The sequence below is a fragment of the Tenrec ecaudatus genome, chromosome X (genome assembly GCF_050624435.1).
Source record: "Tenrec ecaudatus isolate mTenEca1 chromosome X, mTenEca1.hap1, whole genome shotgun sequence".
Lineage (NCBI taxonomy): Eukaryota > Metazoa > Chordata > Mammalia > Afrosoricida > Tenrecidae > Tenrec > Tenrec ecaudatus.
In genome coordinates this window covers 135,656,973-135,684,528 of record NC_134548.1, presented here as the reverse complement: position 1 = coordinate 135,684,528, position 27,556 = coordinate 135,656,973, and the positions used below count along the sequence as shown (strand labels likewise).

General features: G+C 40.5%; 1 protein-coding gene across 2 annotated transcripts in view; it reads right to left on the bottom strand.

Moving 5' to 3' along the window:
• The window catches only part of GRIA3 (glutamate ionotropic receptor AMPA type subunit 3), a 389,236-nt gene that overhangs the window by 224,710 nt on the left and 136,970 nt on the right, over positions 1-27,556 (bottom strand). The gene's annotated exons all lie outside the window — the stretch shown is intronic.

The following is a 27,556-nucleotide window of genomic DNA, read 5'->3' as shown; positions in this document are numbered from 1 at the left end:
CAGCTTAATAGAACAAAATGTTCTTGCATTGAGGGACTGCATGAGTGCAGACCAAATGTCCATCTGCTATCTTAATACAATACCTATAAAAACATGCATACAGATATATTTCCCCATTGTCACATATATTTACATATGTACATGCCTGTATTTAGACCTCTATTGCTCTATTTCCTTTTACTTTCCTCTTGTCCCATTTTCATGCTGACCCCTCATTTGGGTTTCATTAATTCCTCTCGGTTACATTGCCCTTGATCAAGGCCTACCAGGCCTCCTACACTCTCCTCGCCATCAATTTTGGATCACATGTTGTTCCCTTGTCCCTGGGGTTGTTAACACCCACTGCCTTTCCCCCTCCTCTCCCTCTCCCATGTCCCCCCAGAACTGTGGGTCCCATTGTTTTCTCCCCTAGCTTATCTATCCCACCTATCTTATCTAGATAGACCTGCAGAGATAATAATATGCACACAAAACAAGACAGAGCACAACAAAGCAACAAAAGAAAACAAAACAACAACAACAACAGCAGCAAAAAAACCCCAAAAATCCAAGGGGAAAAAAAGCGCCTGTAAATAGTTCAAGGTCTGTTTGTTGACCCTTAGGAGTATCTTCTGGTTGAGTCTGATAGGGTGCCATGCCCTGGCCCCAAAGTCTTCCTTGCTCTGCTCCCGTTGCTGGTCTGTTGCACACCCTCATTGTTTTGCCTCGGTGTGGTGGGGTTAGATCAGGCCCAATTCCTGCCCTGCCTCCAATGTGATCCCCTGTAGGGTTATGGGTCAGTGAGGGATGTCATGTCTCCTAGTGGGGTCGGCCATATGGTCCTCTCTGTACATTGGCTGCTCTGAGCAGGGATATCATCCTCAAGCTTGGTGGGTCAGGAGGTGCTCCACTCTCTCTTCCTCCCCCTGCATTTGCTCCTGTGTGCTCTGATCATACATGTCCCTCTCCCTGAGCTATAGCTTCAGTGCTGTCATCTGAAGTGAATTCTTATGTGAGGAGGGAGGACTGTCAATGTGGTTGGGATTGGGGCCGGCCCCTCAGGTCTCTATTGGTTTCCTGCTTCATGCTGGTATGTTGCATTCACATCTTGGAGCACCACTACCAGTCTCATTCTATGAAGTGATCATAACCCTGACACCAAAGCCAGGCAAAGACCCCACAAAGACAGAAAAAATAGAGACCAATATCCCTCATGAACATAGACATAAAAGTTCTCAACAAAATTCTGACCAATAGAATTTAACAGCATATAAAACAACAATAACAACAACAACAACAACAACATGACCAAGTAGGATTCATATCAGGAATGCATGAGTGGTTCAACAATTGAAAACAACCAATGCCATCTACTACATAAATAAGACAAAGAATAAGAACCACAGGATCATATCAACAGATGCATAAAAAGAATTTGCCAATTTCCAACATCCATTTATGTTAAAATACTCAAAATATAGGAATAGAAGTGAAATGCCTCAACATAATAAAGTTCAGATGTGAAAATTAAACAGTCAATGACACACTCAATTGGTCCTTATGTGTGTCTGGAAACATTGGCCCTGAAAACAGGGACTAGACAAAGATTCCCCTATCACCACTCTTACCCAACAGCATGCTGAAAGTCTTAGCCAGAGCTTTTAGACAACAGAAATAAATCAAGGGAATATAATCGGGCAAAGAAATGAAATTCTTGCTATTTGTGGATGGTTTTCCATAGATATTACTACAAAAAAGACTATCAGAAACAATTGAGGGATTTGGTAAAGTAGCAGGATACAAGATTTAAAAGCAAAAATGGCAGATTCCTATATACCAGTGAAGAGAGCTCTGAAAAAGTCATCAAGGAAACAATATCATTTACAATATTCACACAAAAGAACAAAAGATAAAATATTTAACAATAGACCTGACCACAAAAGCAAAAGACCTATACAAAGAAAAACCACAGAACTTTATTGCAAGAATCCAAAAGAGACATAATAAATGGCATAATATCTCATGTTCATGGATAGGATGACTTAATATTTGAAAATATCAAGACTACCTAAAGCAATAGACAAATAACATGCAATTCCAATCTAAAATCCCAACTGTGTTCTTTAAAGAAATGGAAACACTACTTACTAACCTAATTTGGAAATGGAAGATACCCAGGAAAATCAATGAACTTCTTAAAAAGAATAACAGAGTAGAAGGCCTTGCACTACTCAACCTCAAAACCTACTATGCAGCCATAGTAATCAAAATAGCCTTATTTAGTGCAATGATAGATATATAGACCAATAGAACAAGACAAAAAGCCCAGAAATAAAAGAATCCATTTATAGACAACTGGTTGTTGACAAAGGGGCAAAAATTATTAAACTTGAAAGGGAAAAACTTTAACAAAATGGTGCTGAAAAAAAAAGCATCTCCATTTCCAGAATAATGAAACAGGACCCACACCTTTACCCCATGCAAAAAACAACCCCCCCGCAAACTCAAGATGGATTAGAGACCTCGAGCTATACAGATCATCAATGAGAAAATTGGGAGAAGCTTAGGGCTTGGTTGCAGGGAATATATACACAGACTACGTAATATAATGAAGGAAACATGCTGTGATAGGTTTATTGTATCAACCTGGCCAATAAGGACATGGGAGATTAATCAGGTCTCAGTTTGACTGGAGGGCAAAGAGATAAATGATTTTACAAGGCCTGCCACCCTCTCTCTTGCTCTCTGGTAAACAGACCAGAGTGCTGCTGCTTTAGTTTGTTCTCTGCCTCAACCTGTGAGCTACCCTACCGGTGGGCCAAGCTAACCTTGGATCATGTCACTAGAGCTTGAGGCTTCTTTGAGACCTGCTTCACCATGTTGTTGGCTGGTGGATCCTGTCACCTTGTACTGCTTGAGTTCAGTGTTCCACCCAGGCTTGCTTTGCTAAGCTCTTGAGCTACTGACTGTTGCTGATCCACCCTGCTGTTTGCTGCATGTGGACAGACCCTGCCTGCCTTGCCCAAGGGAGGACTCCACTGTCTTCTTCCTTGACCTTGGACTTGGCAACACATGTGAGTTGAAGGAATTCCAGTATATTAACTGTTCCACGGAAGTGAGTTGAACTGAGCCCTGGGTGGACTAATTAGCTGTTATATTCTTTCTCACTGTTTAAACCTATATAAAATCATAAGTGTCCTGGTTTTGTTTCTCTAGAGAACCCTGCCTAACATACAGGATGACAAGGACTTATTAAAAGTAAAACACTTATATACATCAAAAGACTTCATTAAAAGAGCAAAAGGAGAGAAATGAAAAAACAGACATGGGCCTAATTACTAAAATCTAGATAATTTTGTAACACCTCAATAGGAAAAACAATATGATTCAAAGATGAGCAAAGAACATGAATAGACAATTTTAAGGGATGTGTGTTAGTTTGGGTTGACTAGAGAAACAAATTCAGAGACACTCATATGTGTATAAGAAAGAGTTTTATATAAACGAGCAATTGTATATTGAGAAAACCTCACAGGCCAGTCCAGATCAAGTCCATAAGTCCAATATTAGCCCTTATGTCAGATACCTGTCTATAAATTTCCCTTCAGACTCACACAACACATGCAATGACGCTGAGTGCAGGAAGATCACAGGCCCATGGGTGGAAAGTCTTGTGGATCCAATGGCAGTGAAAACATCTTAGCACTTTTGTGGGTTTCCACGTGGCTCCTCCAGCTCCAAGGCTCTGGCTGCCATCACCATAGCTCCAAGTGTCTTGTCAACAGGTATGTCTTGCAGGAGTGTGTTTGTCCTGCCCCCAGCTATCTATTTATATCCGTTTCTCTTCCAAATGAGGTCATCAAGCTGTGACCGGATTGACAGGCCAGATTCCACCCCTTCCTCAAGTTGACAGATTATGTAACTGCCACAGGCAGGATGGCACTCAAATGACTACAAACACATGAGGAACTGCTCATGATCACTAGCCACCCTGGAGATGTAAACCAAAACAATGATGAGCTATCACCTACAGTGATAATGCAATTGATATAAAACAGAGAACAAATAATGGAGAGGTTGTTAGAGATATTAGCATTCTTATACACTACTGATAGGCTTGTAAATATATACAACAATTCTGGAAAGCAATATGGCTCTACCTAAAACAACTAGGAATAGTAATGCCATATGACCCAGCAATACCTGTGCTGGGTGTGTAAGAGACAGAACAGGAACATATGTATACTCTCCATGTTCATTGAAGTACAGTTCACAGCACCAAGAAGTTGGAAACAGACCAAATGCCCATCAGTTGAAGAATGAATAAAGAAACTCTGGTTCATACACACAATGGAATACTATGCATCCCCGCAAACAGCAATGAAACCATGAAACAACTCATGACATCAATGGACTGGGAAACAACTAAGCTGAGTGAAGTCGGTCAATCACAAAGGATAAATATTGTACAATTCCACGACTATTAGGTTAGACAACAAGACGAAGGCAGGTTTCTGATCTCAGGTCATATAATCTTCTAATTCACTCTCCCAAGCAATGAGGTAGAGAGCTTGCCTAGTACCAATGAACCATGTATCACCCCTTTCTCTATATGTACATCTTAAAAACCACTTCAACAGAGGTAACCTCATCTAAGTTGGGGTCAGTTTCTCAAGATGGGGGAAGGAGGAAGACCATTCAAAATGCAACATTATGCTAAGGCCACCCAGATTGATAGACACTCCTACCAGAGTGATAAACTAACCTTACAGAAAATTCAAGTCAAGATGGGGGAAGGGGGGCATTTACATCTCCAAGAAGGTGATTGTACTCTTGTTGGTTGGTTAGACCAAGCAACACAACCTCCCATTAGGAGGTTCTTTATAAATGGTAAAGCATTTTTCCTAAGGTCCTAAGGTCATTAGCTGGACCAGTGTCCAGTCACTTAAGAGTTTAATTTGTACAAGTCAACAGTTCATGTATTTTTGTCTGAAGCTGGCCTATACTTGTATAATTTCTATTTCTCAACTGTAGTTTAAATTATATACCATTGGCTGCACTAATGGCAATATCAATAGAATTACCCTATGCCCCAGGGAGATGATTTATAATGTTCTTTATCATAAAATGATAACAAGATGTCTCTAAAGTGAACCAGAGACATATTTAAACCATAGATATATGAATATGAATGAATTTTTAGCTCACACTTAATCCTAGTTCCAATGTAAAAACAATCAGTTCTTATGACATGGCCCTGCTTGATGCTCACTCTCCTAAAGAGATCACTGAAGACATGGGTGCCATAGGATAGAGGGATGAAGAAACCAGATGGTGTCCAGCTATCAGAAAGAATTGCAACTAGTCTTAAAGGTTTGTCTTCCAATAAGCATCCATCTAAGTTAGGTGTCAACTAAGTCCATATGAAAGAAGCACACCAGCCCGTGTGACCCAAAGACTGTAAATAATAAAACCTAAATTTGAAGGAAAGAATGGTATCAGAGCTGAAGTTATGAACACCTGGTTTGCAGAGGGCTATGAATGACAGTGGAAGCCCCGAATTCATTTGCAAGCTCTGCACATGGATTGAGCCTCAAGTGAGTCCCCTCTGAATATAGTCCAGGGGTGTGAATAGCCTTGCTACCAGACAGAGCATCTTAAAGCCAATTGTGGCAGACATAGTTAGGTTAAAATATAGTACTCTATCATTTGATCTCCCCCTTCACCCATCTTGAAGGTGTTTCCATTTTTAGTATTTTCTGCTTTCTTTTTGATTGAGGGTTTTCTATGTTTTGTCTAGTCATTGTTGTGTTTTTGTTTGCTTCCTGATTGTGTTTTTGCATGATTTTTTGTCTATGAAATCTATGATAGGTAAATCTCCAAAGACAGTCCCTGGATAAGTAATTACCTCAGATCTTGGGAAGGGAAGATGAGAGGAAAGGGGAGGTAATCACAATGAGTATGAGAAAGGCCTGTGAAATGGATTGAGGTAATGATTGGGTAATCATTCTTAATTTGACAGAACAGTTGAATTATATGATATGCGAAGTTCACTAAAAATAAAACAAACCAAAATATTGTTTTAGCCTCAACATGAAAGGATGCCACAGTTAACTGCTAAGAATTGGGTATCCTATGCCACAATCTCTCATTCCAAGGAGTTCAGTTGACTTGAATTCCTTAGAAAGGTGATGTAGTTTCCTGGTACTTAAAGGTTGGCCCCTTAATAACATATCAATTATGAATAAGACCTTAAAAATGTTGTACTATACACCATTGCTACTAAAATGATGGTCCATAGACCAGCAACATTGGAATCACAAAGGGAGTTTGTTAGAAATGCAGACTCGCAGGTTCTATCTCAAACCTACTGAATCAGAATGTGTACTTTAACAAGTTCCCCACATGATTATTCTCAATCTCAAACTCACTACTATCAGGTCAATTTTGACTCATTGACCCTTTAGGACAGAGGAGTAGAAATGGTTTCTGAGAATGTAAATTTTTACTGGAGCAGAAAGCCTCATCTTACTCTTGCTGGTGGGTTTAAACTACTGACCTTACAGGCAGCAACCCAGTTGCAATCCACCAGTCACAAGGACTCATCACATGCTTTATATCACACACACACACACACACACACACACACACACACACACACACACACACACACCAAAAAAAAGACAAAACCCAAAACACACACATACTCACACTTATACTCACACACTCACTGCCGCCAAGGAGACTTAGCAACCCTATAGGACAGGGTAGAACTGCTGCTGTTGGTTTCTGAGCCTGTACCTCTTGACTGGAGAAGAACACCTCATCTTTCAGAGGTTATTTTAAACTTGCTTATGGTGACTGGAACCATGGTATAAGATGTTACTTGATCAGTTGGTCTTGCTCTTGACCTGAATTCACTCTATGCTCAAATATTTCTCTATTGTTCCAAGAAAGAAATTTCTTCTCTGGTTTTTTATATATTGTTTGTGTGTTTCCTTTGCCTTTATGCTTGTATTACTATTGTTGTTTTCTTCTTTCTGTTTCATTTTGTTTTTTATTGTTACTGTTAGTTCTTCCAGTTTAGGAAGCACAGGAGTGGATACACAATGAGACAATAACTGATGCCACGGTTTAAGGGGAAGGGTGTAGGGTGAGGAACGGAATTGGGGAGTGATCAGTGGATCCTGGAGGGGGAGGGAACATTAGAGCTGATCATGATGATGTATAGACAACTCCTTTTAGAATCAGTTTAGGATGTGTGACTATTATATCAAGAAAACTACTTTAAAAAAAAAGAAAGAAACTAAACTTGACTTATAGTTCCCATGGGTGAAGGAGGAGGCATTGACTTCATTTTCATGGGGCGGGACAACAATAATGGTTGCACAACATAAAGACTAAAGCCAATCACACTGAATTATCCATGTCGAAGTTCTTGAATTGGTGACTGTTTTTTTGGGTATATTTTTGCCAAAAATTAAAAAAAGTACATGCATAATAATGAGTATGGGGGGGGGGGGAGAAAAGGTTCTAAAAGTGATTGTAGTAAAGATTGTACAACTTTTCTTGACATGGTTGAACTCTTGAATTGTCTGATATGGGAATGAAATGTCAATAAAACTGGGTTTTTTTGAAAGATGAAAAAATAATAATTTGTAAATTATCAAGGGTTCATGAGGGAGGGGAGGGGAGGGAAAATGAGCTGATACCAAGGGCTCAAGTAGAAAGCAAATGTTTTGAGAATTATGAGGGAAACAAATGTACAAAAGTGCTTGACACAATGGATGTATGTGTGGATTGTGGTAAGAGTTGTATGAGCCCTCAATGAGAGAGAGAGAGAGAGAGAGAGAGAGAGAGAGAGAGAGAGAGAGAGAGAGAGAGAGAGAGAGAGAGAGAGAGAACCGTGTCTTTGTCTTGCAGAGCAGCTGGTGTTTTCCAACTACTCACTTTGCACTTAGCCATCCAATGTGTCACACACTTTGCCACCAGGGGTCCTACATGATTTATGGGCACATCAAAATTTAGGGCGGACTCATCTTGCCATTATTTCAAATCTAGCTAGGAACCCTGGTGGTGTAATGGTTACCCGTTGGTCTACAATCCACTTCATGGGTAGTTCGAAACCACCAGCAGCTCCACAAGAGAAAGACTGGGCTTTTCCTTTCTGTAAATACAATCTCAGATACCCAAAGGGGATTGCTACGGGTCAGCTCTGACTTGAAGGCAGTATGTTTGACTTTTTGAGGTGACGGAGGGGAAGTGAACAGTGTCGGGCTCTGAGGGAACCTAGATCAGAGTTGGTTAAAACTGGTGAGTGACTCACCTGCTTACCCCAGACCCAGGTCAAACCTCATCAATATGCTGAGAGTTTTATATGGATGACCCTATCACATGTTGAGTACCAAGTTCGCTTGCTCACCTTCTGACGATGTTCCAAGATTCTAACCAGAGTTGACCCAAGTAACCTAGCATTACTGGACTGGCAGAAATTTTTCAGCATTCAGCCCAAATGGGCAAGTCAAGCTTGTCTACTATTATCCTGTTGTCTTGTATTTCCCATCAGCTATGGAGGCTTACAAAAGTCTGTAGTCCAAGAGTCCTTGGCAGGGAGACTATGGAGCTTCCTACAGTGGTTTCTACACAGTCAGGTGGTCGGAAGGGCTGCAGCATCATGTGTGTCAGATTAGAACTGAGCAGCTAGGTTTTTCCCTGGCTAGTTTTTCAGAATTAGATCACCAGAGTTTTTTTCTGAGGCACTCTGGGTGACCTTGAACTTCGAAACTTTTGATCGGCAGCTACCCAGAGCCTCCAAGTCCTATAGCAGGAAGGGACAACAATTCCCTGCTTGGGCAGCATGGAAGCTGTAGACACCAGATGGGAACTTTTTGAACCTGCCTGTCAGAGATGGGACAGAAGGAGTTAACCCCACTAGGGAAAGAGCGCAGTATCTTGATCCCTAACTTTCTCTGTCTTACTTGAACTATTGTAATTTGATTTGCTTTTGAATTCCTCTATTCCCTCTTAGCATTCTCCACCCTCACCCCACATTCAGCCAACTAGCACTATATAATTATACCAAAAAATGTAAAACTATTGGGCCATTTACATTGATGCAAAATCTGCAAGTGATCTTTAAGATGTCCCAAGGTTCTTTCAAGGGTAAAGTTGGTGTAAAGACTTTGTCTTGGCTTTGCCCTGACAGTGGCTGCATGGAAATGAAAAGCTTGTAAACTATTTTCTGTCCCTAGAGCCTGTCAATCCCCCGTGTCATTTTAATTTGAGCTTTTTGGACTGGAATAGAATGAGCAAGCAGGGGAGGTTAATTATCCTAATTAGAAAAGAAGTGAAGCCATGGCCCTTCTAGGTCAGGCAGTTGGACAAACCTCCCCTGGCTCTCAGATTTGGGCATTAGTTAGTCGTTTGAATGCCAGCAGATACACAAAGCATCCTCCCCAATCCTTTGCCAAAGTTCCTGATCCAAAATATAGGAGAATTCATTTCAGGAAATGGTGTGTGATCATTCTGTGCTCCAATCTGGAGATGGCAGATATGTGCATAAAGCTACATGGATACAAGTGTATTGGTCCAGCCCTAGTATCCTCTACACCGTGATGCTAAGCAAGCACCATGCAGTTTGGAGAGATACTTCTGTGTGATCATTTCTTTTCTGAGCCTCTTGACATTCCATATTCACCTGACTGAGGCTGTGATAGTATCTTACTTGGAAGGTAAACTCCTTTGCACAAAGGATTCTGGCATTTCTTTGATCAATATTTTATTGTTGGACTTAATGATTCCCAGATGCAATATCATTTTCTTCTTTGATTATTTCATGTGCCATCTATTCTCTGAATAGATCAAGTCTTCCCTCTGTTCTGCCCTTTTAGCTTTGTATTAGGAGATCAATTTGTGATCTGGTGACAAAAAGACAGGGAAGCTTAAAATCTTAGTAGTGACTTTATAATATCAAGAGCAAGCCGGCCAATTAGCCAGACAGACCTAACAGCAGTTTCATGTTCACCTTCCAGACTTATAAAAAATCCTCGCCCATGTAGAATTACCCTGCACCCCCGAATCCTTCCTAATTCTTAGAGTTTGGTTCTCAGTTTAAAAATTGAGTGGAAACTAAACAAAGGAATGATTGTGATATCAAAAAGTAATCAATAAAGGTGGATATTTATGGTAAAAGGAAAAAAGCAGTATTGGTTTTCTGGATAACTAATTCCCTACAATTGGGTAAGGATAACAAATATATCATCTGCTTATCAGGGGCAAGTCTTCTAAGGCCTTGTTTTTATTCTTGATATACGGGAGTTACTTTTGGATCTGTGTAGAAAACGTATGCTGCGATATATAATTTATGGCAATAACATAGTACTCATGGAGTAATTTCCTGTTTTCTTGGTCCTGTTGTTAAATTTTGCTTTATTCGATTCGCTCTAATGTCTTGGCAGTGCACTCGGTAAATAGAACCAATCAGTAGTCAGAAGTGGCAGCAGCATTTTACTTTGTGTATGGGTGGGCATGGGTTCGAAATCAGGTCAGATGGTATAAACTGCATTTGGAAGTATGTTTTTTTTAAGACCCCTACAAGCTTAAGGACCAAGGTTAATGGGTGCAATTTAGGCATGCTTCCAGAGCAAGTGTTCCTTGTTGGAGGAAGAACCCAGGTGCTAGCTCTATCTGGGGGAGAGGGACCAAGTTTTACCCTCACAAATAGCTAGCTCTATGGACCTTTCAAGGCACCCTTTTATGTCATAGAAGCTTTATAGAAGGAGGCTTAAGCATGTTCATGGAAAAATTGAATTAAAAGATAGTGGAATTTTCCACACATTTTTGAAGGCCCCTTGTCCTCTAACCATTTGAGGCTCGAGGACTTAGAATGTATATTAAACATTCTGAGAGTTGCAAAGGAATCCTAAGAATGTAAATCATTTCTATTAAGACACACCGAATCCCAAGAATGCCTGGGACAGTAAGTAAAATAATCTCTTCATTTATTGTTTCTGATATGTTCTATGGCTTACTTCTTTCAAATAATTATACACAATTCATTCCAAACTGATTTCAGGCCAGCTCCCACTTGGAAGTCGTAGCCAAACTACCTTTCATTTCTTTAAACTACTACCTTATGCTTTTCAGATGGACTTCCTTTGTTACACAGATGCTGGCCTCATCTGTCAAGAGACTCCGGTAGCACTCCACAGATATCAAGAAAACCTCTGGCCTTATCAAACATCGACTCATAGTCCAGAGACCGTCTTCCTGGCTTTTGGTATTTCAAAGGCACTGAATGACAGAGGGAGCCCAGAGGAACCATCTTCCTTTGAGATAAATTCTGCCATGATTAGACATTTATATATATATGATGATTATGTATATATATAATGATGATGTAAACATAAAACATCAGGATGGAAAGGGAGCTTACGTATCACTTAGCTTAGTCTTCTTTCATAGATCCACACAAGAAGAGACAGAGAGAAACGTAGCATGCTCAGAGTATTGTAAATGGAAGGAAAGGAGAAAGAGTGCCTTCCAATAGTCTACTTAGGACAGTCTAGGGGTATTTGAATGCGATATAGAATGTCTTTTACTGTTGAAATGCTATTGAAAACCTTTCTAAAATGGTTAAGTTTATTTTTCTTCAATAATAATATAGTCTAGGAAATACAACACTCAGCATATTTTAAACTGAAAGAACTAAAGAAAAAATCAGAAACTGAGGATTGATGAACCTCTGGAGACAGCAAGTAGAATACGGGTTTTTTTGGGTACAATGTGGGGGGAGATAAAAGGGAGCCGATGTCAAGGAGTGTTCAAGAAGTAAGAGAATATCAACTTATTGTAGCAATTGTACAATTGATGTGATTGAACTTTAGAATGATTAGCTCCCAATAAAATGGCTTTAGAGAAAAACACTACTAGGAACTATGGTGACACTGTGGGTTAGGTATTGAGTTGCTAACTGCAAGGTCAGTGGCTCATACTCACTAGCCACTCAAAAAAATAAAAGAAAGAAAAAAATCAAGCCTTGAGTTGCAATATTGAAAGACTCTCTGGGCAAAACATCAAAATGGAAAAAGCACACAGTCACTATACATTCAGCCATTTCAAGAGGCAGCATATGATCAAGAACCAGTGGTATTGAAGGAAGAAATCCAAGCTACACAGAAGGCATTGGGCATAAACAAAGCTCTAGGAATTGATGCAACATCAATTGAAATGTTTCCACAAGCTCATGAAGCATTGGAAGCACTTATTCGTCAATGCCAGGAAATTATGAAGACAGCTACCTGGCCAACTGTCTGGAAACTGCCCTTCTTTGTACCTACTTCAAAGAAAGATCATCCTGTATAATTCACAAACTATAGAGCATGCAAGCAAAATTTTACTGAAGATCACTTAACAAAGGTTGCAGCAGAACATTGGCAGGGAGCTGCCAGACATTCAGGCCAGATCCAGAAGAGGATGTTGAACAAGGAATATCATTGCTGATGCCAGGTGTATCTTAGCTCAAAGCAGAGAATAGCAAAAAATTGTTTACTTGTGTTTTATTGACTATACCAAGGCATTCCACTGTGTGGATGATATCAAACTATGGGTAGCTTTGAGAATAATGGGAATTCCAGAACACCGTTTTGTTCTCATGCAGAATCTGTGCATGGATCAAGAGGTTGTGGTGTAAACAGCACAATGGCTTGCTTGGTTTAAAATCAAGAAAGGTGTGTCTTAGGGGTTGTGATAGATAGCTTTATTGTGCCAACCTTGCCAATGAACACATGTGGGATTAATTGAGGGGCAAAGAGATAAATGGCTCAGTGAACCTCGCCTTTCTTGTCTCTTGCTCTTTGATCATCGGACCAGTGTGCCTTAGCTTGTTCTCTGCCTCAATTTGCAAGCTACACTACCTGTGGGACACCAAACCCATGGACTGTGTTGCTGTAGTTTGAGGTCCTTCAAGACCTGTTTTACCACGCTACTGGAGTATACATCGCTTGAGCTGAGGACTGTCGGACCCTGTCATCTGTCTGACTGTTGGTGACCTGATTGCTGTTTGCTGCCTGTGGCCGGATAGCCTGAATTGCTCTACAGAGGACTTAGCTGTTTGCTTCCTTGACTTGAACCCGGCGGACTTCAAGACTTGAAGAACTGCCAGAACTGCTGTCTCATGGAAATGAGTTGCACTGAGCCATTTGTACTGCTCTATAGACGAAGTAGCTGTTTATTTCTTATGTTATCTATCTATCTAAATATATACAAAATCATAAGTGTCCTGGTTTTTGTTTCTCTAGAGAACCTTATCTAGCATAGGAATGTATTCTGTCACCATCCTTATTCAATCTGTATACTGAGCAAATCACCTGAGAAACTGGATGATACAAAGAAGAAAGCGGCATGAAGATTAGAGGAAGGCTTATTGGCAACCTGTGATGTGCCAATGACACAACCCTGCTTGTAGAAAGTGACGAGAACATGAAGCAAATGCTGATGAAAATCAAATCAGGGACTGCAGCCTTCAGCATGGATTCCAAAATGCCCACAACTGGACCAATAGGTACCATCATGTTCAACGGAAAATAGAGCAGACTTAACTTGTGAAGGATTTTGTCTTGCTAGGATCCGCAGTCAACGCTCGTGGAAGAAGCAGTCAAGAGATCAAAGGATGTATTGCACTGGGTCAATCTTCTGCACAAGACCTCTTCAACATGTTGAGAAGCAAAGAGGTTACTTTGAGGAATATGGTGCACCTGATTCAAGTTCTGATATTTTCCATCTCCTCCTATGCTTGGTGAAAGTTGGCCACCAAATATGGAAAACCCAAGAAGAAGGGATGCACTTGAATGGTGGTGCTGGCATAGAATATTGAAAGGACCATGGATTGTGAGTGTGTCTGTGGGTCCAGGGCTAGCTTCCCTGCTGCTGCAGCTCCTGCCCTGGATTTTGAACAAGACAGCAAATCTGTCTTGGAAGCCGAACAAGCAGAATGCTTCTTAGTAGCAAGGAGGTGGTGACTTCATCTCTTGTACTTTGGACATGTTATGAGGAGACAGCAGTCCCTGGCAAAGGACATCATGCAAGATGACTTGACCATGAGCTCAAACCTACAAAAACTTGTGAGGTTGGTGCAGCCCTGGGCGATGTTTGGTTCTCTTGTACATAGGGAGGCTGTGAGTCATCATCGACTTGAGGGCACCTAACAACAACAACAACAACCAACAGTAAACATCATTGTTTCTTTCTTGCTGCTCAAGGATCTTTGCACTCTTTTAGGGTCACCATTATGAACATAGCTGTTTCTTGCCTGTTGTAGCTGAAAGTGGAGACAATTGGCCACATGTTGTCCTGACCCTACAGCAGCCCGAGGAAACTGTCAGTTTTTGCTAAATCCCTCATATCACCTGCTCTTTTTTTTTTTAAACTCACTTGTTTCTTTCCTAAAATATCTGGGCAGAAAATCTGGTTATTTGAAGACCATGAATCACCAGACTGGTTGATTGCGATTTTCCTATTTAAAAGAACCTGCATGCTGTTTTGGAAGCTAGGATTAGGGCAGACTCAGAGGAGGCTTATATTGCACTCTCCTTGGACTCACACGAATACTGAGGTCTTTGGGGCTGGGTATAAATCCTCTCTGAAGAGCACGTGCCTGAAGTGAGCCAGGATTCTCTCTGGAGGATGAAAGTTGGAAGTTGGTTTGGTAAAGTAGTAGAGATGGTGGAGCAAACAGCAAGGTCTTATTGTGGAGAGCGGCACGAGATCAGAGCTGACCCTCCCAGAAGTCAGTAATAATGCAAAGCATGAAGCATGGTGGAAACTCAGGAAAAAAGATGTGCCTTCTAACAGCAGTGCTTTCCCAGAGACATGTTTCCTTCAACTGCTGAGGAGCAAAGCAAGTGATTCTCATCAATGGCTGAAATTTATGAGATGACATACATAGATTCTATATTAGATAAATTATACACTTAATTTACATTACTGCAGTGGCACTTAAACCAAGGTGACAAATATTACTTTAAATATTCACTTTCATTTTTTAGATGAACCTAAAACCAAAGCACTTCTCTGAATATGAGTGCTTTTTATCACTTGTTTGCTTAACTAACTGACATATCTAGATTCTTCTCCCCTCCGGATTAATCTTGGTTTCCAGTGTGATTGATCAAGGAGCCTGAACATACCCTTACCCTAGCTTGAATCTTCGCCTGATTTCAAGCACAACTTCCACAAACCACACTCACTGTCATGGAGTCTACTCTGACTCATAGCAACTCCATCGATGGAGTAGGACTTCCCGGGGGTTTCCGGGGCTGTAAATCTCTATGGGGGCAGAAAGCCTCACCTTTTGCCCATGGACCAGCTGATGAGTTTGAAGTGCTCTCTTTGTGGTTAGTAGCCCAATGTATAACTCACAATGCTACCAGAGCTCTTTATTTTAGAGTGTAGTTGAATAAAATTTACATCAATACATTCTTGAGTTTCAAGAAAATTTGCTGTCCTCATTGAAAGTCAAGGAGTCCCTTTGGGGATGAGAAAATGGAGAAGAGATTGGCAGTGAAATATTTATGCTCCCAAAATTTGGTTTAGAAACAGTCCCTGGGAGCCTAGGGGTTAAGGGCACAGAAAAGAAGCTGTATTTTGGGTGTGTAATGTAGGACACTTGTCCTTTTAGTCTTAGAGGATGAAATTGCCAAAGGGAAAATCATAATCTGTGCTATAGTTGCTTCCCTGACCTTTCCTTGACCTTTTCAAGAGATTAAAGCACCTGAGTGGAACATTCTGGCTCAGAGGGAACGATTTCAGTATTAGGAAAACACATGAGCTTGTGTTACCTTTGACTTCTCATAGCAACAGAAGTAGCTCACATAGAGAAATAGACAAATATAATGATTCCACAGAGTTACCAGTAAACTGTGAGTACCTTCTACTGCATACAAACTGAAGCCCATAGGAAGGGAGATTTTTGCCAAGGTCACTCAGCTTCTAAGTGTGGGGACAAAGAGACAAACCTTGGTCTGCCTTGTTCCAAAGGCTGCGCTCTTTCCCACCTCCCTAGGGACTGGGGAGGTGAAAAACAGTATGGATGAAAGATTCTTTCAAAACTACATATCGTAGAGACATTTCAAGTATGCAATAAATCTTACTTTACAGATATAGACACTGAGGTTTAGAGAAGGCTACTGATTTCACATAAAATTCTCCCTATCCAAAAAAAGAGCCTGAATTTAGAAAGGGCCAAATTTATTTTCCAATCCAGTGACATCTGATTCATTTTTCTAAAATGAGAATCCAAGCTACCCTAATCATGCCAAGCATGCTCAATTTGCCATTGAAGGTCTGGTTTGTCCCAAAGCCCTGTTGATTAAATAATGGGTTCATGTGGGCATGATCCACACAGACTTGATAAAGTGATCCCTTTATTCTTGGCCTCGGCACAGTCCTCTCACTGGCAGAAACGTGTGAATAGTTGGGTAAAGTCATAGCCATCTATGGGAACACATTTCAACATTTTGAAAAGTTTTGCTTCAAATTGTGAAATCTATTTGGAATCTTATATGAAGTCCTTAAAAGAAGCATTTTCATAAGTTGTGTAATTCATGTTTGGGCCTAGAAGTCATAATCGGATTGTATTCACAATGAATCAGGTTTGAATTTAGAACTATTTCCTTTCCTCTCCTCAAGCATATTTTTAAGTGATATAACATAGAGCTAAAGAGGGTACATCCTTTAGCGACACAAAACAGGGTTCAAATTCTTGATCTACCAAATTACTAGCTATGTGACTTGGACAACTTATGTAACTTTTTGCTTTCCCTATTTACATAATACATATAGTGAACACTGACATTTTGGGGGTGCTATTATTTGATGGGGTTGTTCCAAGTATTTATTCCTGTTACCTCAGAGGAAGTGCTACCATTACTGACATTTTACAGATGAAGAAACGGAGGCACAGAGAGCTTAAATATTTTGCCCATGATCATATAGTCAGTAAATAAGAAAGGATTTGAAGACAAATGATCTGATTTCAGAGCTGGCACACTTAGCTACCTAACTCATTGGGCTGAGGTTAGGCTTCCTTGGGGTAACATCTTTTAGAAAATGTAAACATTCCATAAATATTAGCTATTTCCACTAAAAATCATCTTTGTCTTAATCTCCTCCATTTTCCAATATGATCTACAAAATTTAGGACAATATATTGTCCTGGGTAAACTAGGTCTGTTCCTTTTTCTTTTAAAAAATCATTTTATTGGGGGCACGTACAACTCTTTTTTAATAAATCATTTTATTGGGGCTCATACAACTCTTATCACAAGCCATACATACATCAATTGAGTAAAGTACCCTTATGCATTCGTTGCCTTCGTCATTCTCAAAATTCGCCTTCCACTTGGGTTCCTGGAATCAGCTCATTTTCCTTTTTTCCCCTCCCACTCCCACCGCTCCCCGCTCCCTCATAACCCTTAATAATTTATAAATTATTATTTTATCTTATCTTACACTGCCCAGCGTCTCCCCTCACCCACCTTCCTGTTGCCCATCCCCCAGAGAGGTGGTTACATGTAGATCCCCGAGATCGGTTCTCCCTTTTTACACCCCTTCCCTCCCGGTGTCACCACTCTCACCGCTGGTCCTGAGGGGTTCATCAGTCCTAGATTCCCTGTGTTTCCAGATCCCTACTGCACCTCTGTGCATCCTCTGGTCTAACCAGGTCCACAAGGTAGAATTGGGATCATGATAATTGGGGGGTGGGGGGAGGAAGCGTTCAAGAACTAGAGGAAGGCTTTGAGTTTCATTGTCACCCTGAGTGACTCATCTCCTCCCCACTACCCCTCTGCAAGGGATGTCCAGCTGTCTACAGATGGGCATTGGGTCCCTATCACGCACTCCCCTCATTCACGGCGATGTGCTCCCCCCCCCCCGCCTTTGTTGTTTGAAACCTGGTCCCCTCGGTCCTTCATGATCACACATGTTGGTGTGCTGCTTCCATGTGGGCTTTGTTGCTTCTGGGCTAGATGGCCGCTTGTTTACTTTCAAGCCTTTAAGTCCCCAGACACTATATCTCTCAATAGCTGGGCACTATAAGCCTTCTTCACCACACTTACTTATGCACACATTCGTCTTCAGCGATTATGTGAGGAAGGTAATCACACAATGATGTTTTTTGTTCTTTGGTGTCTGCTACCTGGTCCATTCACTACCTTGTATTCACTTAGGCTTTGTGCTTCTTCTGTGGGCTTTGTTGCATCCGAGCTAGATGGTTGCTTGTTTGCCTTCAAGCCTTTAAGAGGGGGCATGTACAACTCTGACCACAATCCATACATCCATCCATTGTGTCAAGCACATTTGTACATTTGTTTCCATCATCCTCAAAACATTTGCTCTCTACTTGAGCCCTTGATATCAGTTCCTCATTTTCCCCATCCCTCCCTGCCCCCCCCCACATGGGCCCTTGATAATTTATATATTATTATTATTTTGTCATGTCTTACACTGTCTGGTGTCTCCATTCACCCACTTTTCTGTTGTTCTCCCCCCCACCCCGTGAGGGGGTTATATGTAGATCCTTGTAATTGGTTCCCCCTTTCTACCCCACTTTCCCTCTACCCTCCAAATATCGTTATTCTCACCACTGGTCCTGAGGCGTTCATCTGTCCGGGATTCCCTGTGTTTCTAGTTCCTATCTGCACCAATGTACATTCTCTGGTATAGCTGGATTTGTAAGGTAGAATTTGGATTATGATAGTAGTGGGGAGGAAACATTTAAGAACTAGATGAAAGTTGTATGTTTCATTGTTGCTACACTGCACCCTGACTGGCTCATCTCTTTCCTGGGACCCTTCTGTAAGGGATGTCCAATTGCCTACAGATGGGCTTTGGGACCCCACTCCACACACCCCCCTCATTTCCAATGACATGATTTTTTTTTTGTTCTTTGATGCCTGATACCTGATCCCATTGACACCTCGTGATCACACAGGCTGGTGTGCTTCCTCAATGTGTACTTTGTTGCTTCTCAGATAGATGGCTACTTGTCTATCTTCAAGTCTTTAAGGCCCCAGATGCTTTATCTTTTGATAGTCGAGCACCATCAGCTTTCTTCACCACATTTGCTTATGCACCCACTTTTCTTCAGCGATCGTGTAGGGAAGGTTAGCATCATGGAATGCCAGTTTAGTAGAACAAAGTGTTCTTGCATTGAGGGAGTACTTGAGTGGAGGCCCAATGTCCATCTGATACCTTAATATTAAACCTATAAATATATGCACATAGATCTACTTCCCCATCATCATATATAAATATATTTACATATATACATAACTATATTTAGACCTCTATAAATTCCCTTTGCCTCCTAGTTGTTTCCTCTATTTCCTTTTACTTTCCTCTTGTCCCATTTTCATGCTGACCCCTCATTTGGGTTTCATTAATTCCTCTTGGTTACATTGCCCTTGACCAAGTCCTACCAGTCCTCCTACACCCTCCTTGCCATTGATTTTGCATCACTTGTTTTTCCCTTATCTCTGGGTTTGTTAACACCCACTTCCTTTCCCCCTCCGCCCTCCCTCCCATGTCCCCCCAGAACTGTCGGTCCTGTTGTTTTCTCCTCCAGATTGTTTATCCCGCCTAACTTATCTAGATATACCTACAGAGATATTAATATGCACAAAAAACAAGAGTGAGCAAAACAAAGCAACAAAAGAAAACAAAACAATAGCAATAGAAAACCAATGACAAGAATAGAAAATCCTGTAAATAGTTCAAGGTCTGTTTGTTGACCTTTAGGAGAGTTTTCTGGTCAAGTCTGATGGGGTGCCACATCCAAGCCCCAAAGTCTATTTTTGGTATTCCCTTGGGACTTCCTTGCTCTCCTCCCCTTGTTGTTCTGTTGCATGCCCTTAGTGTTTTGCCTAGTGGTGGGGTCTGATCAGGTGCAATTGCCACACTGTATCTCCAGTGTTGTCCCCTGTAGGGCTATGGGTCAGTGAGGGATGTCATGTCTTGTAGTGGGGCTGGCCATATGGTCCTCTCTGTGCATTGGCTTCTCTGATTAGGAATATCATCCACAAGGATTGGTGGGCTGGGATGTGCTCCACTCTCTCTTCCTCCCCCTTCATTTACTCCAGTGTCCATTTTTCAATATTCTCTATGGTTGTTGTTTGTTGTCCTTGAGTGGATTTTGATTCATGGCATCCTCATGTGTGCTAAGAAGAGCTGGCTCCCTAGGATTATCAAGGTGATGATTGTTCAGAAGCAGATAGAGTGCTTAATCATTGGTGTAACTCAGGGACTCCATCTTCTCTATAACCCCAAAATCCACTGTAATCGACCCTATGTAGGGCTTTCGAGATGGTAAAATTGTAAGGGAGCAGCCAACTTCATTTTTTTGCTCCAAAACAGCTGGTGAGTTTGATAACCTTGTAATTATCAGCCCAGTATTAAACCCAATGCATCATGAGGGCTCATTAACTTTATTTAATGAAACAAAATATACACAGACTTATATATGACAACAAAATCGGATTTTAAATCAGGAAAGGTGTGCATTAGGGTTGTATATGTTCACCATATTTATTAAATTTTTATGTTGAGCAAATAATCTGACTAGCTGGGTTATATGAAAAAGAACATAGGACCAAAATTGGATTATCTCATTAAGAATGTTCAATATGCGGATAACATTATCTCACTTGATGAAAGCCAAGGCAACTTGAAGCACTTTTTTGATGAAGATCAAAGACTACAGACTTCCAAATGGATTACAAATCCATGTTAAAAACAAAACAAAACAGAAATCCTCACAACTAGACTAATAGACAACATCGTAGTAAATGGAGAAAAAATGAAAGTAGTCTAGGATTTCATTTGACTTGGCTCCACAATCAATGCTCATGATAGCATTGACCAAGAAATCATATGATGTATTTCACTGGACATAACTATTGCACAAGAACTATTTTAAGTGTTAAAGAGCAAAGGAGGTAATTTTGAGGACTAATGTGCCTGACACAATACATGGTATTATCAATAGACTCATGTGTATGAGAAGACCAGAGGAAAATTGGTGCATTGAATTATGGTGTTGACTAAGAAATGTTGAAAGTACCTTAGACTGCCAGAACAAACGAGTCTGTCTTGAAAGGAGTACAATTAGAACGATTCTATTAGGAGAGACTAGTTACTAGAAAAGGACATCATGCCTGGTCAAATTGACCAGTGGTGGATATAACAAGCATTGTGAAGATGGACCAGGCAGTGTTTCCTTCTGTTGTACATAGGGTTGTTAGGAGTTGGAACCAATTCAACAGCACCTAACACAACTAGGTGAAATCAGCATTTTATTCTCATGAGAAAGACCATAGCATATGCAATGCAGGATTGGTCGTGACTAACAATGGATTTCACAATTACTCATCAAAAGCCCTACTATATATCGCAATAACCCCGGTGCTAATAGGTATTGTGGACAATATAGAGAGGAATTTCTTAGAACATCGTTTTCTTGGGGTACTCTTATAGTTCTGATAACAATCTATACATCCACCATATCAAGCATTTTTGTACAAATGTTGTTATCATTTCTAAACATTTACATTCTATTTGAACCCTTGGTGTCAGCTCATCTTCTCCCTCGCCCTCCCACTCTCATGACCCTTGATAAATTCTAAATTATTATTAATTTCATATCTTATACCAGCCACTGTCTCCCTTCCGCTGGCTTTTGTCTCCTCTCCTCTCCCCGCCTTCCCCCTACCCTCCTGGTATCACTACTCCCATTTCTGTTCCTGAGGGGTTTATCTGACCTGGATTCCATGTGTCCTGAGCTCTTATCTGTACCTGTGTACATGCCCTGGCCTAGCCCACAGTGAAAGACGGTCATGATAGTGGCCGGGGTGGGGTGAGGGTGGGGTTGAGGAAACCTCAAGGAACCAGAGGAAATGGTATGTTTCATTGGTGCTCTACTTCACTCTGGTTGACTCATCCCTTCCTTGCAAATCTTCTGTGAGGGGATGTCCCATTGTCTACAGATGGGCTTGGGGTCTCTGCTCTGACATCACCTCCCTCATTCTCAACAATATGGGTTTTTTTTTGTTTTTTGTTTTGGGTCTTCTGGTGCCTGTTACCTGATCCCGCAGACACCTAATGATCACACAGGCTGTTGTACTTCTCCCGTGTGGGCTTGTTACTTCTCTGCTAGATGGCCACTTGTTTAACTTCAAGCCTTAAAGACCCCAGGTGCTATATCTTTTGATAGCTGGGCACCATCAGCTGTCTTCACAACATTTGCTTTAGCACTCATTTTGATTTCAGTAATCGTGCAGGGAGGGTGAGTGTCACAGAATGCCAGGTTGTTAGAACAAAGTGTTCTTGTGTTGAGGGAGGGCTTGAGCAGAGGCCCAAGGTCTGTTGTCCACTTCCTTTATGTATTGCCATATAAATATATGTACCTATGTTAATATCTCTATTTTTATGAATTAATATATTTACATAAGTAGATACCTATGTTTATACCTGCATCCATAGCATTGGTTCCTAGATCTTTCCTCTATTTCCTTTTACCTTCCTTCTTTCCTACCATCACACTCACTCTGTCTCTTAGTAATTCCTCATAGCTAAATTGCTGTTGCTCCAACACCCCCAGCATCTCTACCTCATTCTTGTTGTTGATTTTAATTCCTGAGTTTCCCCCCTGTCTATGACTACATAACACAGTATAGATTGTGCATTTTGGAAATATCATATGTGTTCAGCTCCACTGAACTGAGTGGGCTTTGCATGGCCAAATTGAAATTTGGAAGGAAAATTGTCTAAGTATTTATTTGTGTGCGAGAATTAGTAATGCCGATTAAGGCCATTTAGATCTGCTGATTTCCTTAACACTGCATTTTCTACAATTTATTATTGGAGTAATTGTTAGTGTCAAAGTAATTTCTGGAGCACATAGTGTAATTGATCTCAAGTCCCAGTTAGATGGTCTGGATATTTCAGTCTCTTGACTAGTAGCAGGAGCCACAGGCATTTAAATGGAGTGTAGTGACAGGGAGCAGAGTGGAATAATGGGAGGGTGGGTGGGGTTAACAGGAAGGGAAAGATGAACAAATTTGATTAATGAGTACAGGGTAAGAAAACCACATCTTAGACATGTATTTGCACACTTCTGCCAAGGCAAAAAATTTCCAGGGATAGAATAGGCAACAAAAAAGCAAACCCAAATGCACTACCATCAAGTAGATTCTGACCCATATAAACCCCATAGAGCAGAATAGAATGGCCTCTTTGGCTTTACTAGATTTTACATCTTTACAGTAGAGCACTTCATCTTTTTCCTGAGGAGCAACTGGTGGGTTCCAACCACCGACCTTGTGCTTAGCAGCTCAATGTGTAATCCAGTGCTCCTGGAATAGGCTATACGTAGCATAATATAGTGCTAAGTACATTGGGTTGGAAGTCAGAAGCTCTGTAATCTAGTCTGCTCTCTCTGTCGATCTGCTCGTGGGACCTTGAATATGTTGCCTCACCTCTTCAAGCTTGCTATGGATAAAGTAGAGTTAATCAAACCAGTCTTAGCATTCAGAGAATGGTTGACAAGCAAAAGTGATATGAAAGCTAAGGTAGCATTAGTATGTTTTGGCACACATTTAAATAAAAAATTTTTTTCTTCCCAATCTTTACATAGATGAAGGAAAATCAAAGGTCATTATCTCAGCTTTCCTAAGTGGGAGTGGGAAAAATACTGTTCTACTTGCAGAATAACTTTTATGTCAGTGAAAGAAAAGGGTCTCTACCCACATATCACTTATCTTCATGACACATTCCAACATTTTAAAGGCTGGAGATAGGAAAGGGGGTATGGGAGATTAGATCATCTCCCACGCTTCTGCCAGATCTCCTTACTGGGAAAAAAAAGTAGAATGAGTCGTGTGTGTGTGTGTGTCTGCAATTTGCCACTTATGTCTAAAAATTAGACCATGCTAAAAGCCCAAGCAAAACCAATAAAAAGCTTCTGATCAACCTCCTCCTAGCCTACTGAGGTTTTATGGGAACATTTATTTGCGCCCTTTCTTAGAGAACCTAATTCTCACTCACAGAGCTGCAGACTCCAGTTATAGGCCACGGAACTTAAATCATAGTGTACTTTGGATGGTGCCTCTCTTGCAAGATGACCATAACTCAGAATACTTCCTGGATGTGCTGTTTAAATATCCCATTCAGCTTCCTGCAACATAAAGAACCTCGCCATGCCATTTGTTAGGAGAGGTGCTGGAAGGCATGATTCTGCTTTCGGGGACTCCGATGTGTAATAAATACAACACTCTGCTGGCAGTGCACATAATTATAAAATATGCAGAATGCTTGTTATTAACTAGTAGCATGGAGAAGATCTACAGTGGCATGCAGGATATATTTTGGAATGGAGCTACAGTGATTGATTTTAAAAAATTCCCATCTTCCCTATTCTCTTAATCATTCAACCTCTACGAACTAGCAAACATTTACAGACCTTTAATGAATGGGAACCAAGGCCCATTCACAAAGGCTGATAAAATTATTGTTTGTCTCTTAAGTCCTGGTTTTCCTTTAATACGAAAGCATTTAACATGGCATTTTTCATGATGTCTATGCAGAATTAGAGACCAAGATATAAATCAGCTGATAATTAGCAGGGGAGTCTCCTAATAGTGATTTTAAAAAAAGAGAGAGACAGTTATTTGAGATCTTTAACTGTTTGGAATCTGATTGGATAGACTGTCTTCTTTGGCCAGTATTTATTCCCAGACAAGTGTTTGTAGACATTAAAAATAAAGCAACAAGCACAGTAAAAAATACACATAATTCTTTCTTCCACAATGAGGTTACATCAATGAATTGTAGGACACCTGTGGATAAAAGGAAAACTCTGAGGCATTGACCAAAGCCTCAAAGGGGACACCAGGCTCCCATGATGGGGAAAGGCTCCAGGCATGTAAGCAATGGGCAGCAGGCCTTGCTCAATGGACTCTGGCTCCATGAACGGTATTTACCAATGGGCAGTGCTCCTGTTTGCCTGTTCCAGAAAACATTTCTAGTCATAGACACAGAGTTAGATACCTTCAACAAGGCTTCTTGGAAAGACCGTCTTTAAGCACACAGCATCCTAGATGTAACTTCTACTGTTGTTCAGTGCCCTTTTATGCCCTTGGGTCGGCTCTGACTGTTAGTAGATATGCTTGAGCCCACTGTTGCAGCCTGTGTCTATTTATCTCATGGAGGATCTTTCTCTGTTTCACTGACCGTGATTCGCCTGGTGCTGCATGATTCTTCTCTGGAAAGTCAAGTTTGCATGATATGAGGTGGTTTCTCAAGATCAAAAAGCCTCCAACCAGGTGTTCTTGTGTCCAACAGTTAACTTCTTGGAAATACAGGCACTCTTGCTTTACTACAAGGTTCCCGTCCACTAATTCCTTTGTAAGAAAGTTCTAATTTAAGTCAAATGCCTCTCTCTCTCTCACTCTTTTTAGTTTCCATCATTATTGCTTTTGAATATCAGTATCTTTATACATTTGATCTTGGTTTGTCTTTAGGGGTTGGAAACATTACATATAAACTTACAGATTCATTTTAATATCGTATGGTGAACGTAGTACTTATGATCATATGTAAAAAAAGAAATTACACAAAAGATGGGACTCAGTGCAGTTTACTGAAACTAGAATACATTGTAAATCAGGGTGGCTATAATTTTATCAGGTTATTCATTAAAGGGAAACACTTGGAATGAATCTGCCTTCTGTTTCTGCTATTCAGTGTGGACTGACGTCATGCTCTTCTGTGTATGTGTCTTCCTAAGATTAGCATATGTATTATGAACACAGAGTCTGAAATCAGACTTCCCAACTCTGCTATCTATAAGCTACATGATGTTGAGTATTTGATTAATCTGTTTACACGTCAGTTTCTTAATAAAACAAATAAGGGTAATAATAACAGTACCTAACTCATTGGGTTGCCAGGATTAAGTCAAATAATATACAGTAGGTGACTTAATCCAGTGTCTTATCCATGATAAACAGCCACGCTAATTTTTCCTTTATTTATTTTATTAAGGATTCTTTTTCATGTTATTTTTAAGAGTTACTCACATTTAATTTATACATCATACATTTCAAAAGCTCAATAATATTCAAGAAGTTGTACAATTATCACTACAATCAATTATAGAACTTTTCTTTGTCTTTTACTCATTCTTATTGGCTCCCAATTGCCCACAAATTTCCCCTGCCATACCCCGAGAAACCACTAACCAAGTTACTGTCTCTATAAATTTTTCTATCACACACAGAAAACATACTAAAAAACCCCTCAAAATAAGATAATACCAATGCCAATAACAAAGTAAAACATAGAACATCCTCCATTGAAAAGAAAGCAGAAACTATTAAAAAAGAATAAATTTAAAATGAGTCAAGAGGGAAAAAGTAAGATCCAGTGATAAGGTGATAAATCTTACCTAAGTGCATCTGCACTAATCCATTGCCCAGGGCACTCTGCATGAGAGCAAGGCTACTCACCTGCCTGGCCCATGGTCAGAAGGGATGTAGCAGAGGCTTAATCCACGTGTATTTCATTTCTCCCTTCACTTGTCAAAGGACTGAACCCACATTTAAATGAGTCAAGGGGGAGATAAATGATAAGGCATTGCATTTTACCCTATCCACCTCTACCACAATCAATTCACAATGCTCTCTGTGTGATTACAAGGCCATCCCAACACTATACTCAGAGGGTATTCACTGGAGGTTTAGGCCACGTGGGGACATTGCAAATGATCTTTAAACTTCCATGGTCATCCATAGTCATCTGTAAGCCAGGTCTTCAGATTTTAAACTCTGATATTGTCTGTCCTTTGGGCTTGGATTATGTAATTTACAATTCTTGGATCACACAAGCTGGTGTGCTTTTTCCACATGGACTTAGTTGTTGCCTCACTTAAACGACTGCTTGTTTGAATACCAGCCTTTAAGACCCCAGGCGCTATTCTTTCTGACAACCAGGCACTAACACTCTCTTTGCAACTCTTTGCTGTTGCACCTATATCTTCCATGATCTCTTCATGAGAGTGAGCATCAAGCAGGGCCATGTTACAAGAACTGCTGTTCTTAGGTGTGGACGAGAATGAAGTGTGACCCCCAAATCCATTCATAAAGCTGTGGTCTATATATGTATACTGTTCACTTTAGAGGCATCATTATTATTTTATATCAGAGAACATTATCAATTATCCCGCTGGGCCATAAGGTAATTCTATTAAATGTGTCATTAATTTAGCCAATGGTCTAGAATTTTAAAAGGCACTTATACAAGTATAGGCCAGCTATGAACCACAATACATAAATTGTTGACTTGTAAAGATTAAACTCTCAAGTGACCAGGCACAATTTGTACAAACAACTGGAGTTGCTGATAGGGCAACACTTTAGAGAACATTCATTCACAAGGGCACAACTATGCCTCCCAGATATACGTCAATATTAAAGCAGTAAATATCCGGTAGTCCTGGGCACCAATCATTGAGCACTCTCAAGGCAAC